Source organism: Phyllostomus discolor, chromosome 2 (assembly GCF_004126475.2).
Source record: "Phyllostomus discolor isolate MPI-MPIP mPhyDis1 chromosome 2, mPhyDis1.pri.v3, whole genome shotgun sequence".
Classification (NCBI taxonomy): Eukaryota; Metazoa; Chordata; class Mammalia; order Chiroptera; family Phyllostomidae; genus Phyllostomus; species Phyllostomus discolor.
Window position 1 is genome coordinate 131,954 of NC_040904.2, and position 18,049 is coordinate 150,002.

The window sequence follows — 18,049 nt, forward strand, 5'->3', positions numbered from 1 at the left end:
GGCGGGGGGCGGGGGGCGGCCGATCGCAGAGCGCGCCTGCGGCCTTCGGGCTGCGCACGCGCAGGCGGCCCGGGCAGTCGGGCTCGCTCCCGACCGTCCTCGCGGTGGAGGCGCGAGGGTCGGCGCGTGTCCTTTTTGCCGTTTCTGAGGCGGAAGCTATGCCCGCCTCCCGAGTAGTTTGCGCGTGATGCTCCAGGCCCACGGCAAGGCCACGCATGCTTCTCTGTCCTCACACGTGCCGAGCCCGTCGCGGGGGCTCTCGGGCTGGGCGCGGGAGGGTGCGGGCCCGTGCGGGTCGCGACTGGGCGAGGGCCCCGCTGAGCGCGGCGCCTCCCCGGGCGGGGTACGGTCTCGGCCGCCGACGACGCGCCCTCCTTCCGGTGGAAGCGGAGACCGCCGGCGGGGACCTGCCCGGCGCCCGGGGCGCACCGCGCGCTCGGCCTTCTCTGCTTGTGTCTGGAAACGAGCCCCCAGGGGCCCGTGTCGCCCTCCTGCCCGCGGGCTGGGTTAGCCGGGCGGGACGGCAGCAGAGTCCTCTCCGGAGGAGCGTCGCCGCGGGACGCAGCCCACGAAGCCGGACCTTGGGCTCCCCTCTTGTTCTTTGACGGGCGGGCGTCAGTTACTTACTCTTTTTTTTTAAGATTTTATTTATTTATTTTTAGAGAGGGGAGGGAGGGAGATAGAGAGAAACATCAATGTGCGGTTGCTGGGGGTCATGGCCCGCAACCCAGGCATGTACCCTGGCTGGGAATCGAACCTGTGACACTTCAGTTCGCAGCCCGCGCTCAATCCACTGAGCTATGCCAGCCAGGGGAGTTACTTTCTTTACGTGGGACAGGCTTGCTGTCCTTGAAGGAATAACCACGCGTCGTGTCTATGATCACTTACAACATTTTCTCCCTTTTCTCCTTAAAAATATCTAACTATTAAAATAAAAATGCTTCCTTGCCACCTCAAATCAAATGGTCCGTGGACACCTGTTGGGAAGCCTCCACGGAGAAGTCAGCAGGTCTCAGGGCGGTCAGACCCCGAGCCGTGCTGACCGGGACCAGACTGTTTTCATGGCAAAGCAAAGGCGTTTCCTTGCTGTTCTTCGGAGAGGCCGCGCCACGCGTGTGGACCCCGCAGCTGAAGCGCGCGGGCCGAGAGACGCCCGCTGTCTTCCAGTGAGGCGGACGCAGAACACCAGTGCCCGCTTCCCGTTTATTTGTTCTGAGAGGTCGAGTTGTTTTTTAATGAAAAGTATGTTCGCGTGGTGGGCTTATTACTGTATTTTTAAGTTAATACATATTTTTAAAAATCAGTTTCAATTTTCAATAGGATAATATTAGCTGTGACCCCCATAAAAGCCCTCCGAGACCCTCAGCAGTGTTGGGCAGGAGAGGGGTCCTGAGACCGAGGGGGAAGACCACGACCCACGGCAGGTCAGCCCCAAACAGAGCACCCGAGTTTTCTTTCTCCCGTGAGTGACTGACGGGAGTGAAAACGTCGGACTCAGAGGGACAGTCACGGCGAACACAAGCTGGAAGTGAAAGGCGTTAAGGTGACACTTGACAAGATTTAACTAAAAATGACTAAGGAACGAAACTTGGATAAGGACCATGGGAAATTAAACCAGAGTCAACAATCGAGAAATCAAATTCCCATGAAAAGTTTGTGATAAAAATGGACCTTATGTTAATTTTAATAAATGGGAAACGGAAAGAAGTGAAATCCGTCGAAATTGCTTCCCTCTGCTCCTGGAGTGGCCAGTGGTGCCTGGGCCGGCTCCCGCACTCGACGAGGTGCCTGGGGGGAGGCGGTTGGTGAGGGCTGCAGAAGTGTGAAACTGCACTGCTCTCCGCCGTCCAAGGCTGTTCCTGAACACGGCCACCAACCCCCTTGTACTTTCCACCAACGTGTGTCACGAGTGTATGTTCGTGACACACTGTTTCCCGTAAGTCAGCCGGGCAGCCCCTTGGCTCGCTGCCCGCAGAGCAGCCCGGCACCGAGGAAAAGATGAGAGTCACACACAGGAACTACGCTGGGCACTCAGCTTTTACCGAATGCAGTTTCATCTGAGCAGAACATCAACACACTAAAATCCTACTCACAGTCCGACAACCTAAGAGAATATCGCGCGCCCGCACGCACACACACTCACACACTCACACAGAGCACTCCGTGGGGGGCAGTGACCCCGAGTCCCAGAGTCTCGGGGAGACAGCACAGAGGGCAGGGGAGTCGTCAGTGTCTTGCGAGGAAGGGTCTCTGGAGCCAGGGGGGCAGCAGGGCCGGCGACGTCCTCTGTCCAGCAGGCAGAGCCTCCTGCAGCCGATGCCAAGGGAGGCCAGTGTGGCGTGGGACAGCCCTCTGGGGTGTGGGGCTCGGCTGTCTCCGCAGGGGTCTGGAGCCGGCCTCAGTTGTACCTGGAGAGTGGTGGACTCCATCCTTCTAGGACTTTTCAGTAAATGTCTTGACACCCCTGATGCCAAGTGGGCAGTCTCCCCAGGAGCCTATCTGTGGGGGGTTCCGCTCTGCGGACACGGCTGCTCTGATCATGTGGGCAGATACCTTGGGTGTGTTTCCTTGTCAGGCGTGTCTGCTCTGACTTAGGTAGTTTCCCTCTTGAACCGAAGTGTCATGGCTGACTGGTGGCCCTGTTGGTTGACATGAGTGACTCCACTTTGTTTTATATACTTTAAGCTGTCTAAACCAGACCAATGCCATCTTATTGGTCCTGCTCTCCACAAGAAGGGGGAAAGTGAGGGACAGAAACACCGATCATTTGCCCCCCACTGGCCCCCAACCAGGGACCTGGCCGGCAACCCAGGCATGTGCCCTGACTGGCAATCGAACTGGCAATCAAACCGGCGACCTTTCACTTTGTAGCATGGTGCCCAATCCACTAAGCCACGCCTGTCAGGGAGGGATTCTACTTTGAGAATATAACTTTTAACCATCTCTTATCCGACCGTAATCAGAAGCCTAATTGAAAAATTTATGTTGGAGGGAAGCTGCCTCAACGCCACACAGTACACTCTCATTTAGGTAATAGGTGTCGCCCCTGCATCAAGTCAGGCAATGGGTGCTCTAGTCCTTTGCAGACTCGAGCCTGACAGACGCCTGTTGGTATTGTGCCAGCGGCTTATAAAGGGACAGCGAGCGGAGCAGCCAAGTGGAGTGGACTGCTGGCTCTGCTCTAGGCTGTCAAACGCTTCCTTGCACGGAGTCTTTTTTATACGGCCTGTGGGGAAAACGTGCCCCATCGTTCAACCAGTGTTTTTATTCGAAGGTGTCTCTGCTCTTACAATTTTTTTCTGTTTCTCTCTTAAACTACTAGAAACTTTGAGCCAAATGTGGAGCCCAGCTGTAACAACTACACAGGACAATGGGGTGATATTTCTGTATAGTACTCACTACTTGGTTTATTATTTTTCTTGCTTGTTCTTTCTCATTTCATCCAGACTCTCTCAGCTTAAAAAAGAATCCTCATTGATTTTGTTTGTTTTTATAAGCCACATCAAATCCTTCAGGGAATGAGGCGGGGTGTAAATATGTTTTTTTAAAGTTCTAGTTTATAAATTTACAGGTGGTTTGGGGATGATTAATGGGATTTGAAGCCTCACTTCACAGTGATTTTTGAAAAAGCGATAATGACCAGCAAGTCATTTTCTTGCTTTTTAAAAAAGATTTTATTCACCGTATTTTTTGGACTATAAGACACATCACCCCACTCCCGCCACTGCTGGCTTCCTGCAGCAGTGACCCTGCTCCCTGCTCTGCCTCCTGTGACCCTGCTCCACCGCTGCCACCGCCACCGCCACAGCGAGCCCCCCATGGCAGTAAGCTACATTCAGACTATAAGACACCCCCCTCCTCCCAAATTTGGGGGGGGGGCGAAAGGTGTGTCTTACAGTGTGAAAATTATGGTATTTATTTTAGAGAGGGGAAGGGAAGGAGAAAGAGGAAGTGTGGGTGCCTCTTGCACACCCCCTACCAGGGACCTGGCCTGCAGCCCACACATGTGCCCTGGCTGGGAATCGAATTGGCGACCACTTGATTCACAGGACGGCACTCAATGCACTGAGCCACACTACCTAGAGCTGATTGATTTTTTAAAACTGATTTAGGAAGAGGAATTTGTAATTTTTGCTAGAAACACAACCACAGGACAAATAGTACAATACCAAAATATGAAGCAAGCTTGAGGCTGTCTTATGTTACTATATATTGAGTGGATTAAAAACAATAAGGGAGAATAAAAGATCATTGCAGAATTTTTCTCCTTAAATTAAACCGCTACTTGATGCATATAGGAAGTTCCTGACTTCTTTCAGGTGCTCATCCCATGAGCCAGCACTTATTTTTGGCTGGATTAGTAAGGGTGCTTGACAGCTCAGATGCTTGTCAGCCATTGTCACCCTCACTTGTCCTATTCTTGATGTTTTGGTTATTTTTGGTAAAATGATTTCCACTAGGATTTTCATGAGGATCAGTCATTAGTCTCAGGGGAATAAAATTAAGGAAGGATCTATTTATGTGGTGGTTGGCTGGAGCAGTTGCGTCTCCTCTTTGCCATCCAGTTTAGCTGTTCTCTTCCGTGACAGATGCTCACCGCTCTGCCTCTCTGCCTCTCTGGCTGCCCCACTGCGGCGGGCAAAGTCCCACCCGGGATCCCGATGGGGGAGGAGGTACTGGCAGGAAAACCCTTTCTAGAAGGTCGTTTTGCCCCTGCCTCATCATACAGGGACTTTGGACCATGTAGGAACGTGTAACCTAACCACAATTGGAAATTAACTTTCTAAGACGAAAAAGAATATTTATTCGAGAAATAAGAGATACAAAAAATATGTTTAGAAAAGTGTAATGGTACACAGTCACTCATCTCAAGATGACTCTCAAACTTTGCCAAAAAATGACAAAGGGAAAATGAAAAAAAGAAGTTAGCAAGAAAAATGCCCGTCTCCAGACAATGCACGTTCTTCTCACTGGTGACGTGGGAAGACGGTGGGGCCCTTGGTGGGGCCTTTCGGACCGGGAGCTGTAAGGTAACGCCACACGTTCCCAGAAGCTTTATGTCTGATTCCTCACACAGCCCAGATGAGAACAGTCAGGCCGACTGGCAGTGCAAGTGACAGACGATAACCAGACGGAGAAGGGCCACGCCCACTTCCGAGGGACTTGAAGAACCGGAGAAGCATAATTGGGGCTCTTCAGTATGGCCATCGCCTGTATCCATGAATTGCAGGTACGGTGATCACTGGCTATGAGTAAAATAATAATGGCTTTTGCATCTTTTTAGGTGGTCATTGAACATGGCCACCTATAGTTGAATTCAAATATATTTAAATTCAATCAAAAATAATGTTTTGACTTCTGGACAAGATGGCGGCACAGGCAGACATGGCTGACGTCTTTGCACAGACACATCAAAATTACAACTAAAATATAGGACAATCGTCAGAACTATCACTCAGAACGTCACTCAGAACCGCCAGAAATCAAGTTGGATGGAAGTCTGACAACTACGGAATGAAAGAAACTACACCCATTCACACTGGCAGGAGGGGTGCAGATGCGGAATGGCCTAGTCCCACATCCATGTGTGGTGGATACAAGTTTGGGAGGAACATCTTAGGAGGGAGGAGTCCCCGGCCCCCCAGCCCAGGGTTCTAGTGCCAGGAAGATAAGTCCCCACAACTTCTGGCTGCGTAAACCAGCAGGAATTGAGTTGGTGAGAGAAACTTCTGGGACCCTAAACAGTCCCCCTTAACAAACCCACACGTGAACTAATTCAGACTCACTCCCTCTGAGCACCAGCATCGGGGTAGCAGCTTGAAAGGCACCAGTGGTCTATAGGAAGAGACTGGAGTGTCTGGCATCAAGGTGAGCAGAGGCCATTGTCCCTTTTGTAAACCCTCCCCCCACGGAGCCAGCAGACTGGTGCCGTATCTGAGATTCCATCAACCTGGCTAACACTGTTAGACCCGCCTTGGAGATCCCCAGAGACTATACCCCACCCAACTTACAGGCCCACCCAAGCTGCTTTTCTGTAAGAATGGCTGGTCTTGGCTCAGGTACGCAGCTTCCTAAATCCTCTCAAATCAGCAACAGCTAGCTTCAGTGAGCCCCAGGCCCAGCACTAGCAGCAGAAGCCAGCCTAGAGTCATAGCTTGGTTTCACCTGGGCATCTCCAAGCCCAGCACAAGCAACAGCCATCTCAGATGGTGTTATAGCTCAGGCAGGGTGGCCCTGGGCAAAACACAGGTGGGGGCTGACCTTGGCCTGCACCACCTGGGAAACCCCAGGGCCAGCCCACCCAGTGGACAGCTACAGACCACACTGGATCATCACCACCCTGCCCCTGCACTGCTGATCCTCCACAGAAGGTGGAGGTTGGTAGTCAGTGGTTACAACCAGTCCTTGTGTCTGACTGGTCTGGATAAATCCCTCCCATTGACCTGCCAACAGCAACCAAGGCTCAACCACAAGAGGAGGGTGTACTCAGCCTACATAAAGGGGGTACCTCAAGTACCCAGCTTGGGTGATGGGGGGGGCTGTGCCACTGGATCCCACAGGACACCTACTACATTAGGCCACACTATCAAAACACAGAGTCAAAACAGCTCTACCTAACACATAGAAACAAACACAGGGAGACTGCCAAAATGAGGAGACAAAGAACCATGACCCAAATGAAAGAACAGATCAAAACTCTAGAAAGAGAGCTAAATGAAATGGAGTTAAGCAATCTGTCAAATGCAGAATTCAAAACACTAGATATAAGGATGCTCAAGGAGCTCAGCGAGGACCTCAGCAGCATGAAGAAGACCCAGTTAGCAATGAAGGGGACACTAATTGAAATAAAGAACAATTTATAGGGAAAGAACAGTAGAGTAGAGGAAGCTGAGAATCAAATCAATGATTTGGAACATAAGGAAGCAAAAACAGTCAATCAGAACAAGAAGAAAAAAGAATCCAAAATAATGAGAGTAATGTAAGTAGCCTGTGGAATTTTAAGCAACCCAGCATTCACATCAGAGGGCTGCCAGAAGGAGAAGAGAAAGAGCAAGAAATTGGGAATCTATCTGAAAAAATAATGAAGGAAAACTTCCCTAACTTGGCGAAGGAAATAGACATGCAAGTCCTGGAAGCACAGAGAGTCCCAAACAAGATGGATGGAAAGAAGCCTTCTCCAAGACACATCATAATTAAAATGCCAAAGGTTAAAGATAGAGAATCTTAAAAGCAGCAAGGGGTAAAGAAGTTAGTTGCCTGCAAAAGACTTCCCATAAGACTGTCAGCTGATTTCTCTAAAGAAACTTTGTAGGATACAAGGGATTGGCAAGAAATATTCAAAGTCATGAAAAGCAGGGACCTACAACCAAGACTGCTCTGTCCAACAAAGATATCATTTAGAAATGAAGGGCAGATAAAGAACTTCCCAGGCAAGAAAAAGCTAAAGGAGTGCATCATCACCAAATTATTATTATATGAAGTATTAAAGGGACTTCTTTAAGAAAGAGAAGATCAAAACTGTGAGCAATAAAATGGCAATAAATACATTTTTCTACCAGCAATTGAATCCAAAACCAAACTGAGCAAACAAGAAGAACAGAAGTGGAATCATGGATATGGAGAGTGTGTTTTGATATGGAGGGTATGGCATATGGAAGGTATGGAGGTTGCCAGGTGGGAGGGGTGTGTGGGGGAAACGGGTGAAGAGGTGAGGGGATTAAGAAGTACAAATAGGTAGTTACAGAACAGCCGTGTGGATGCAAAGGATGGTCTAGGAAATGGAGCAGCCAAAGAGCTTATACCCAGGACCCTGGACATGCACAATGGTGGGGCATTGCCTGAGGGAGTGGGGGGTGTTGGGTGGAGGGGGGCAAAGGGGGAAAATCAGGACAATTGTAATACCATAATCAACAAAATTAAAAAGTTAAAAAATGATTTAATTTTTTAAAACATCTCTTGGTTCTTGACAGTGGGGGTGCTTCAGTAATCTGAAAAATCCATTTATAGAGAAAACTTCATTCCCCTGATATTGCAGAGGACTGCAGTGCTACTGTACTATATTTAACATTCATCGGACGCTAACCCACGGTTGCTGTGTTACTGGAAGCAGCTAGTGATGGCCTCGAGGCAGAATCTGAACTCTCACGCAGTGAAAGATAACAGAGGCAGTTGAGCAGCTTCCCTCACGGCGAGCCGGTGGCTCGTGGCTCAGATCTCTGTGCCCGCAGTGGGTCTGTGGGGAGTGGTAGCGGGTCTCACCGTCCCGTCCCTCTTCTACCCCTCCCTATGAGACCATCGACTGCAGTCCTGTTTCCACGGAAAGCAGTGTGGGAAAAATGTGCAAAAGCGGCAGAGAGACACAAACCCTGGCCGTCTCCTGGCGGACGCTTGCTGTTGGCACCCCTGGGCCATCTGCAGAAGGGCAGCCGCCTGTTGCTCAGGGTGCTGATTGAAACCCTGGGACGCCAGTTCTTTCCCTTAATACAGAACCAACTTCAAGCCAAGTCACTTAAGGCCTTTTGAAAACTGACTCTAAAATAGCATGTGATATCCTGGGGAAAAAATAAACCATGATTTAGTAAACGGGATGACCCACAGAGTGAGGCCTGCTTCCCATGGTGCTCTGGGGGCACACGGAGGTGCCGGCAGGGAAGGGGGCGGAAACGCCCCAGTGTCCCTGTGAGCTTTGACCGGGGATGGGAGACCGGCCCGGACACTCCCAGCGCAGCCTGGTCTGTGTCTGCCGCCCACCGCCCTGGGCAGTAGGCCGGCTCCTCACCAGGCCTGGGAGACAGCATGGCCACCTGCCCTCCTGCGCCCCCCCCTCCCCCGCCCAAGGATGCTCTGGGGCAATAGGGCTGCTTATGCCCTTCTGTGGTGTCTGTCGTGACCGTGCTGAGGGGCACTGACAGATTTCTTCCCATCAAATCTGGGCTCCTGTAAAGGTTGTCATGAAAACCTCAGCAAAAAGCGGGTGGGGCATTCTGGTTTTGCTTTAATGTCCTAAGTTAATTGCGTGGGAGAGAGCTTCTGTTGAACTGTTGTGCATCAAATTGTGCCCATATTTCTCAAAAGTGCTGAATTTCCAGACTGCCGTCGGGAGAGAGCAGAGCTGCAAAGTAGTTCACTTACACTCTCATAACTCGGGTAAAGATCGACGCTTTTGTTTTTGTCCGCAGTGGAACTACAAGGAGCGAAGCTTCAGAGGACACACCGTCCAGGCTGCTGTGCACATCCTCGACTAGGAAGTGTGAATGGGAGCACAAGACACAGCAGCCAATAAATCCTACCGCTCGGTGCTGAGCTCTTCTGCTTTCACTGTAAAGCACGTGGCCCGTAGTTGGCAGAGAAAGCACAGGTTGAGGATTGCGTTACATCCTCATCACATTTTGAATGATGTATAAGGAACAAAATAAAACTTCTGAGCTCCTCCGTGCTCCTTTTCAGAAGCTCGCCTGAAGTTATTTCACTCCCTGCAGTTTAGTTTAACCAGGCTGGTTTTATTTGGTAGGTTAAAAGGAATTAACTTGGTTTTTAAAAAATTATGCTGCAAATAATAGAAGTGACAACAGGAAACATGTCCCATAACAGCAATGCTGGAGGCCACAGAAGCCCAGTTTCACCGCCACCGCCCGCCATCTCCGCCTGCACCCGACCCATGTGGCACGGGCTTTGGCGACAAAGGGAGATGTGTGTGAGTGTGTGTGTGAGTGTGAGTGTAAACATGTGTGAGTGTGACTGTGGGTTTGTGTGTGTGTAGAAGTGTGCATGGGTGTCAGAGGAGGCAGGGACAACCCCCCACCCCATGGACCTGCTTTTTCTGATTTCATGGTAACGAGAACTTCCCTTCGCTCTCCAGTTCGGAAAGGGTGGGGTACGGCTGCCCCAGGGGGCCGGCTTCCTTTTCCGGATGGAAGCTGGGCACGGACAGAGGGCAGGCGCCTGCATCCAAGTCGGGCGTCTGTCCTTCCCCGTGGAAACACTGTTAGGTGCTGCCCCACGCATCCGGTGGGGCGGAAACAGTGCTGTCAGGAGTGTCCCGTCCCCGCCACCTCAGCGGCTAGCATGTGTTCGTGCGTTTGCAAACTGGCCTGGGAGCAATGGAGGAGACCGTTTCCAGGGGCCGAACACCGGCACAGAAACTGCCCCTGGGGAGACAGCCCGTGCCGAGGCCGAGGGCTGTGCACCACACTGCGCGTGGTTGAGTCTGTGGGTGTCTCTGGTCTCACTGTTTCTGACCTCGTCTGTCTGCCAGGCGGGGCTGAGAGACATGAAAGACATTGTACAGAATAAAGCGGCATCCGTCTTGAAGTTGAATTTGACCTTGTGGCTTCTGTCTTTATATAGGATTTATTATTTTTTTAAAGGGCGTGTCAGCAGTTTGAAGAGAGGAAGAAAGAAAAAGAATGAAAGGAGGAAGGGAGGGAGGAAGAAGGGAGGAGGGAGGGGGAGGGGGGAGAGAAGAAGAAAGGGCTCATCTAACCTAAAAGCAGGTTCCACGCTGCCAAACCCGTTTCCTTGCTTTTAGCTGCAGCGTCACCGAGTGGCAGCTGCACTCCCGGCCACGTGGAAGGGGACGGGTACCTTCTGCTCCGCCTCCTTCCCCGCGCCGCCCGCCGCCCGTCGTCCTTCCCAGTGCCCCCGCGGGGCCTGCAGAGGGCGCACTTTCCTCGCCTTGGGCTTTCCAGCCAGCCACCGAAAGGGGAACGAGGGTTTCCTAAGACCTGAAACTGTTACCCAAGGAGGAGGGGGGTGCGGTCGGCCCTGTTTTTCCTCTCCCAAGGGCTACGGAACGGGAGGTGGAAAAGGCACAGGGAACGCGGCCTCCTCCCGCTCTTTCGCTGATAGACAAGCCGATCCGATGACTTTTCTTCTTTAGGCGGAGCTGGGGCCCCCGAGTCCTGCCGCGGGGACTCGGGGTTTCGGCTGGCTGCACCCTTGGGACCCCTCCTTCCTCACGCGTGTGCGTGCGTGCGTTTCCTCCCTCTCTCTACACCCCCCTCTCTGTCTAGTAGAAATATACTGTGAACTGCATCTGTAACTTCAAAGCTTTTTGGTAGTCCACAAACAGGTGAAATTAATTTTAAAATACATGCATTTACTCCAGTTTATCCAGTTGTCATCATTTTTACATGCAGCCAAAAAGAAAAACAGTCGTGAAATATTTTACGTTCCCTTTTGGCACGAAGTCTTCCCGGTCTGGCGTGGGGGTCCCCTGTGGCCTGTGTCTCAGCGAACGCAGCCCCGCGTGACCGGACGGCAGCGCTCCGCCCCTTCGCCCCCCCACCCCCCCAGTTCCCCGCCCCCAGCTCCGCACACAGACTTCGGGGCGCCACGAGACGGCGCTGCGCCCGCAAGGAGAGACCCTGTACGTCCGATTATCCGCAGACCTGGACTGGGCGCAAACCCGAGGAAGAGCGCGCGCGCCCTGGAGAGACCGTCTCCTGCTGGCCTGACTCTTGCTAACACAATGTGCCCGGTGGTCCGAGCCGTCGGCTTTTAAGTGGCTCTAGGTCCCTACGTTTCAGGAGGCGGCAGAGGCGTTAAAACCTGCCATTTCATTTCTGTGCCCATAAATTTCAAATACATGGCGATAATGGCCCCCTCTCTAGCGCTCGCTTCCTGTGTGCCCAGGGCTGTGCGGTAATTGCTCATCTGCGTGTTTCCACTTAAGTCAAAACAGCCCTTGGGTCTGGGCACCGGCATTTCCACCCGCACTTTGTACTTCAGAGACGACGACGCGGAGTGGGCGCAGGGCCCGGGCGTTGTGCGGCGTGGCTCGGCCGGAGCCCACGGAGTGGGGGTGCATGCTGCGCTGCGGGACCCCGGACTGCGGCCTCCTCACCTTCCCGCACGGTGTCCCGAGTGGGGGGCGCACTGCCTGCAGTGCAGGATGTGGGTACGAGCGGGATTCTCCTCGCGGAAGGAATCCCGGAGTCCCTGGAATCGGCGCTCTGCGTCTCACAGGGAAAACGAGACCTAACCCGGAGGCCAGGGCAGGAGGAGCGGCTGCCCAGCCGAATTCCCAGGCCGGAACCCAGGCCTCCTGACCCCAAACCCGGGCGTAGAGATGTTTCCAGTTTTAAACCCCAGCTTACGGGACCATTAACGATCCTCTCCAAAGAGGAAGCGAGAGGTTTCACATTCTTCCCAGGCCAAAAAAGAACTGATATCAAAAGGGGTCACTTGTCTCATCGTGACTTTGGTTCGGCCTTGATCTATACTTAGCGGTTCAGTTTTAGGCTCCGCAGCGAGCGTGGCCAGGTCGGAGGACCATCAGAGGTCAGCGAGCTGGCTGCTGGCGCTGGGGTGGCCGCTCGGAATCCGGTCTATCTCTGAGCCTCGGAAATCCCCGGCCCGGCCCAGCCCGGCCCAGCCCGGCGAGCCCTGCGCCTGCGCCCTGGGAGCCGCGGGTCGGAGGGACCGGGCCCTGCAGGGGTCGGGCGTCCTTCCCTGCTCCCCTTTCCCGTCAGAGCCGGGACGACTCTCACACAGCGCTCATTTCCAAGCAGGAGCTCGTGCCACAGCCACAGCCACAGCCACAGCCACAGCCACAGGCAGGCTCACTCTAATCCTGGATTCGTGACCTGTGTTTCATTACTGAACGCTCTGTTGAAGAATTCCTACAACTATGACTTCCCAGCTAATATTGGTTCCAAGAGCGACAATTTTGTTCAGGGTTAGGAACACCCCTCCATCACCCACTTAGCAAGACAACTCTCTTCCCCACGAGAAACAAAGAGGTGAACATGGGCTCCTGAGCTGCTCCTTCGCGGGCAGCGGGCATGGACACGCGCAGTAGCCACTCTGGACCTCAGGCTCCTGACCGGAAACGGGAGAACGAAGGGACCTTTCTCACGGGATTAACGAGAGGAGGGAATGGCTCACGGGAAAGGGCTCTGGAAATGGAAGCACTGTCCCCGCCCTCCTTTCGTGGATGTGCCACGGCCGTGTGAACACGTGGCTGTGTGTGTTAGTGAGCGTGACGGGTCAGGGGCCCCGAGCCAGGCTCGGCCCTCTCCTGCCCTCAGGGCAGTGGTCCTCAGCTGGGGGCACTTTGTTCTCCTTCCCCCCAGGGGATATCCAGCGATAGCCAGATGTTTTTGGGGTGCCACATTACCTCGGTGGCGCCAGAACTCAGTGGGTTGAGGCCAGAGGCTCATCTAGACACCCCGCAGTGCACAACACACCCCGAAACAAAGAATTATTTGTCCCCAAATGTCATGAGCACTGGGCTCGAGACACCCTCCCCAGGAGCCGTGTTTCTCCAATGCTGGAGTTCGACAGTCCCCTGGGGGCCTTATCACCCCCACGCCTGGGCCCCGCCCTCACCAGGGCAACCGCTGTGGTCCCAGTCACCAGCTCTCTTTTCCATTTATGTATATTCCCCACTGAGCATCAGGGCGGTCTTTTAAACACACAGGTCAAGAGTACATTTATTTTGAATATTTTATTTATTTATTTTTACAGGGGAAGGGAAGGAGAAAGAGGGGGAGAAACATCAGTGTGTGGCTGCCTCTCAAGTACCCCCTACTGGGGACCCGGCCTGCAACCCAGGCCTGTGCCCTGACTGGGAATCGAACCGGTGACCCTCTGGTACGCAGGCCGGCACTCAGTCCACTGAGCCACACCAGCCAAGGCCAGAGTAAATTATTAAGGAAAAAAAAAAGAATGTAAAAGAAGGAAACTGAACATTTATCGAATTCCCACTATTTGTACCACTCTGCACTTTTTTTTTTCCAAATAAACCATCTTCTCTGATCTTCACAGTAACAGGGGGATCCAGGCTCAGTGAAGGCAAGCGGCTCACTGGTGTTCACCAGCGGGTAAGTGGCAGAGCCGCTGAGGCAGAAGAGGGTGAGGGAGTGGTCAGACGGCAGAGTCCGTGAGCTCCAACCAGGCTGCCTCGCCCGACGTCACGAAACCCCGAGGGCACCTGTCCTTGGGGGTTGCTTCCTCCTGTGGAAAAGGAGCGCCCCCCCCCCCCCCCCCCCCCCCCCGGTCGTCCCGGTCTGCGTGCTCGTGGCCACTGAGGAGGAGGGTGGCCTCGTCAGGGTGCAGTGGGAGGTCTCTGCTCCCTTCACCCCGAGGCGCCAAAGCGGCAGGGGGAGTTTCGACGTGGCTTTTCCTAAAAGGGTCCCCTCCCTCACCAAGTTGGGCCGCTGCACTACGGTTTAGGGCAGTGGTTCCCACGATTTTGGGTCTGAGATGCAGCTTGAACTTAGCATTTTTGAAGGCACACTTGAAGGATGGAGAATTTCAAAACAGCACACACAGAAAGCCAATCATTATGGCCACAAAGGACAGTAAAGTAAAATGGCAACACGTCCAGGCTGATCTCGAGGGTGGCTGGGGGCCCCTTGCTCCCTGCCTCGTCACTGTGGGTCGAGGGTGTGTGCAGGGCCGCGGCAGAGTCGGCGTTACCACTGCCGTGCCCGCCCTGCGAGGAGGCTGCCCCGCCGCAGCTGGTGGGAGTGGAGCCTCTCGGTCCCCGGGCCAGACTCCTGGGCCAGACTCCTGGGCCAGACTCCTGGGCCCCTGTAGCCTCTGAGCACAGCCCCCGGCCCCGGGGGCTCCGGCAGCGGCGGGGTGGCTCATGAATGTTCCCAGCAGTGAGCAATCTCCAAATCCTCAGCATTCCTTGGAATAAAAACCATTTACACTTGCTTCTTGTGCTGTGGATCAAGCAGAGGACGGGATGGGGTTATAGAATGAGAGATGGATAATTTGTTTCAGCCCCTGACTTCACTGACGGGGAAACTGACTAGCAGACGTTGAGGTCGTTAGTCCAAGGTCATAGGCCTGGAAAAGGGAATAACTTGTTTGTGGAAAACGGGGTGACCTGGGAAGCCAAGCTGGGCTTGAAATTCTCACCCTGTCACCCAGTAGCTACTTTAAACTCGGGAGAGTCATTCAACCCCCCGAGCTGCCCCGGGTCCGTCTGCGGGGGGTGCTGATGCTCAGCCTGCAGGGTTGCTGGTTGTTGCGGGTTTGGAGACATCCAGTGTGATCGCTGAGAAGAGCGCACCAGCCACGGCCGCCTGACAAAGGAGCCCCACGATGCAGCAGCTCAAAATAGCCACCGTTTTCATCTCAGTTCCTACGGGTCGGGAATCTGGGTGCGGCCTTGCCGGGCACCACGGGCTCCGGATGTTTCCGAACTCTCACGCGGCCCGTCATCGGGGTGGGAGGCAGGACCTCCGCCCCGTGCAGCCTCCACGGCCGTGCAAGGCCGTTTCTCTCAGTAAGTCTCCTTCCGTGCATCGGGGGAGCGCGGACGGTCTGTGTCTGCGGAGAGCCCTGATGGGGGTTCATCACTCCCCCGTCTCCTGTTCGGGAAGCTCAGTGATGATGAGTTCAGAGGGGAACTGGGGGTGGTGACCTTCCAGGGTGCTTCCTGTCACCCCCCTCCCGCCCCGTGCATCCTGTCCAGAGCCGCCCCTTGGCTGGGGCGCCCATGGCCGCACGCTCGCCTGCTGCCAGAGGGTCCACAGAGGGTGGGACGGGGGGAGATTCTGCCCCAGAAAATGCTGCTGAAGTTGACTTCCAGAGCAGGTCCCAGGCCGTCTTTGCCTGGCTCTCGGCCTTCATTGCCTGCACCTGGGTTCCGGACCCCCCACCCTCTCGCCACTCGAGGCCCGGTGTCTGGGACGTGGCCAACAGGCTGCAGGTCTCCACGTGAACCAGAAAAGCAGCTTCCTGTGGGTGGTCCGGGCAGGGGCAGCCCCCCGGTTCCTCTGTGAGCACCCAAACGTGGTCCTCCTGAAGAAAAAGGCACCCCTGCTCCGGCAGGTGGAGCTCAGCCGTGGGCTCAGGGCTTGGAGAGCAGAGCTGAGCTGGGTCCCCTGACGGCCCACTCCAGTCCAGGACACAGACACCCTCTGCACAGCCTCGGGGGCAGCCCTGGACCGTGACCCCCGGCTGCAGAGTCCAGAACCCCACATCCCGGAACCGAAACCCCGTGGCCACCAGATGACTCAGCTCTGCCCAGCCGGGGTTGGCTCCGTGCCCCAGGCCACTTCCCCTCCTGCTGGTTCTGAGACCCCGGCCCTTCCTGTGGCCCTTCTGCTGCAGGCACCGGCTCCCCTGCTGTCCGCCCCTGAGCCGCCGGGAGGGCCCGTAGACACTGCGCGTCCTTGGAGCACAGGACCCTCCTGCTCTCCCTCACTGCTCTGACCAAGCCTCCCCGGCTGGGGCTCTGGCTGGGGAAGGAGCTAGGCCCGTGTGGGGCTTTCGGGCTGGCTGCCGAGAGGAGGAGGTGGCTGGTGTTCAACTTCTGGGATGGGATGAATTCTGCTTACAGAAAACTGGCCTGACCCGGAGGGTGAACTCTCAGGAGGGGCAGGGAACAGCGTGGAAAGTGCTGATGGCCGGTGCACCCGCGGTTTCCTCTCCGGTCACTGCTCTGCCCAGACTGCACCGTGGTCTGAGTTACTCACCAAAGTCCACTTTCTTTGCAGTGATTGAGGGCAGGCACGTGACCCAGCCGTGGTGCGATCTGCTGAGGGCTCCTGGAAGCGGCTTTCCCCCTCCCCGTCCCCGCCTGTGAAGGTGTCGTGGTGGGACGTGGGGTGTGGGGCTCCAGCAGCCACCTTGAGACCATGAGGACATGAAAGTACGAGAACAACAGGGAAACTAATAAAAAGCCCCGACTTTATTGAGCTGTAAAAGGAACCCATCCTGTCTCTGGACTTTTTGTTCTGTGAGAAGACAGCTGCCCATTGGTTAAGACATTTTCTACTGATTGTTCTCTAACGGCCAATGAAACTGTCTCAGCTGCTGGGAAACGCTCATTTGCCAGGCCCTGAGCAGCTAGAGTTCGTAATCCTCATAACTACTGTGTGCAGGGCGGCTTGCTGTCATTTCTCTTTGGTTACAAGTAGGCTGAAGCTCAGAAACACAAAGGCTTCGTCCAACGACGCTGCAGCAGACACCCTTGCACCTGTGTTCCAGTCTCAGGACACACTGCGGGCCCTTAGGTGGAAGCCGGAGGGGAAGTGCCGGCAGGAACTCAGCACAGCCACCTCTCCCCACGGGGGCTCGACCTCTGACTCCTAGCCCACGGGAAGTCTTTACTCTTCTTCTTAGTCCTTGAGCCTCAGCTGATGCAAGCCTTTTATTTCTGTTGGCCCACTGGACACGGGTCCGCTCTCGTTCGCGGCTATAAAAGGCAGTGAGCAAGCAGTGGGCCTTTGATGTCGCCCTTCCGCTGTGACATCGCCAGGCTGCTGACTCCGTCGCCCCTGCGTGGGCCTCTGGAGCCCACCCCTAAGAGCTCTAATTCGGGGACCAGAGCTGAAACGGCCCCGAAAGGGGCCCTGCTTGCCTGTCATTTAAATAGCTGAGCCCCGGCCACGACTGTTTCAAACCTCTCATCTTTCATTTGGCTAAGCAGTTCTTTTTTCACATTTGGCTTGTTTGTGAATGCAAAATCTCCTTTTCTTCATCCACTGCAGCTCCGCATCTATAAAAAGCACTGACCGAAGGAGGAAGGAGTGGAATCCACATTCCTTCAGCCCATGACCCCAGCTGGAGCTGCAAACCAGCTGGGGCTGGGCCCGTGGCTCCCACGTCTCCCATGGGTGCAGCTGCAAACCCCGGCTCCAGGGTCCGGCGCTTGGACCTTGGCAAGTGATTTAACTGCTCTTGGTCTCAGTTTCTACACCTGTGAAACGGGGGCGAGAACAGTTCTGACCTCACAGACAGGACCCGTTACAAAGTGCGTGGGCCCCTCGTTCAGATCCGATGAAATGGAAATGCCGAGCGCCTTGTTCCGGTTCAGGATGACGACACCAGAGCCTGGGTGCCAGCGGGGGGTCCGAGTGAGTGTCGCTCGGTGCCGAGGACGCTGGCCTTGGTCAGAGCATTGTTTGAAGGTCGAGTGGCTCTGGTCCCTGGCACAGGTGCGATCCACCTGAACACTAGTGAAAAAAAAAAAACAAAACAAGTCCTTGGGAACCGAAGAGGCTGCCAGCAGCTCGGGGACGCAGGGCTGTGTCTGTGGCCCCTTGCACGGCGCACCTGCGAGTCTCCGTGACGAGCTTTCTCC

The 18,049-nt window shown here is 54.6% G+C and overlaps 1 long non-coding RNA gene across 1 annotated transcript; it reads right to left on the bottom strand.

Annotated features, from left to right (window-relative positions):
* Positions 1-226: 226 nt before the first annotated feature.
* Positions 227-18,049, bottom strand: LOC118498758. The gene is made up of 4 exons (XR_004901216.1): positions 18,039-18,049; positions 11,825-11,830; positions 6,064-6,067; positions 227-441 (listed from the first exon to the last, which is right to left on the bottom strand). It is a non-coding gene; the product is annotated as an uncharacterized LOC118498758 (long non-coding RNA).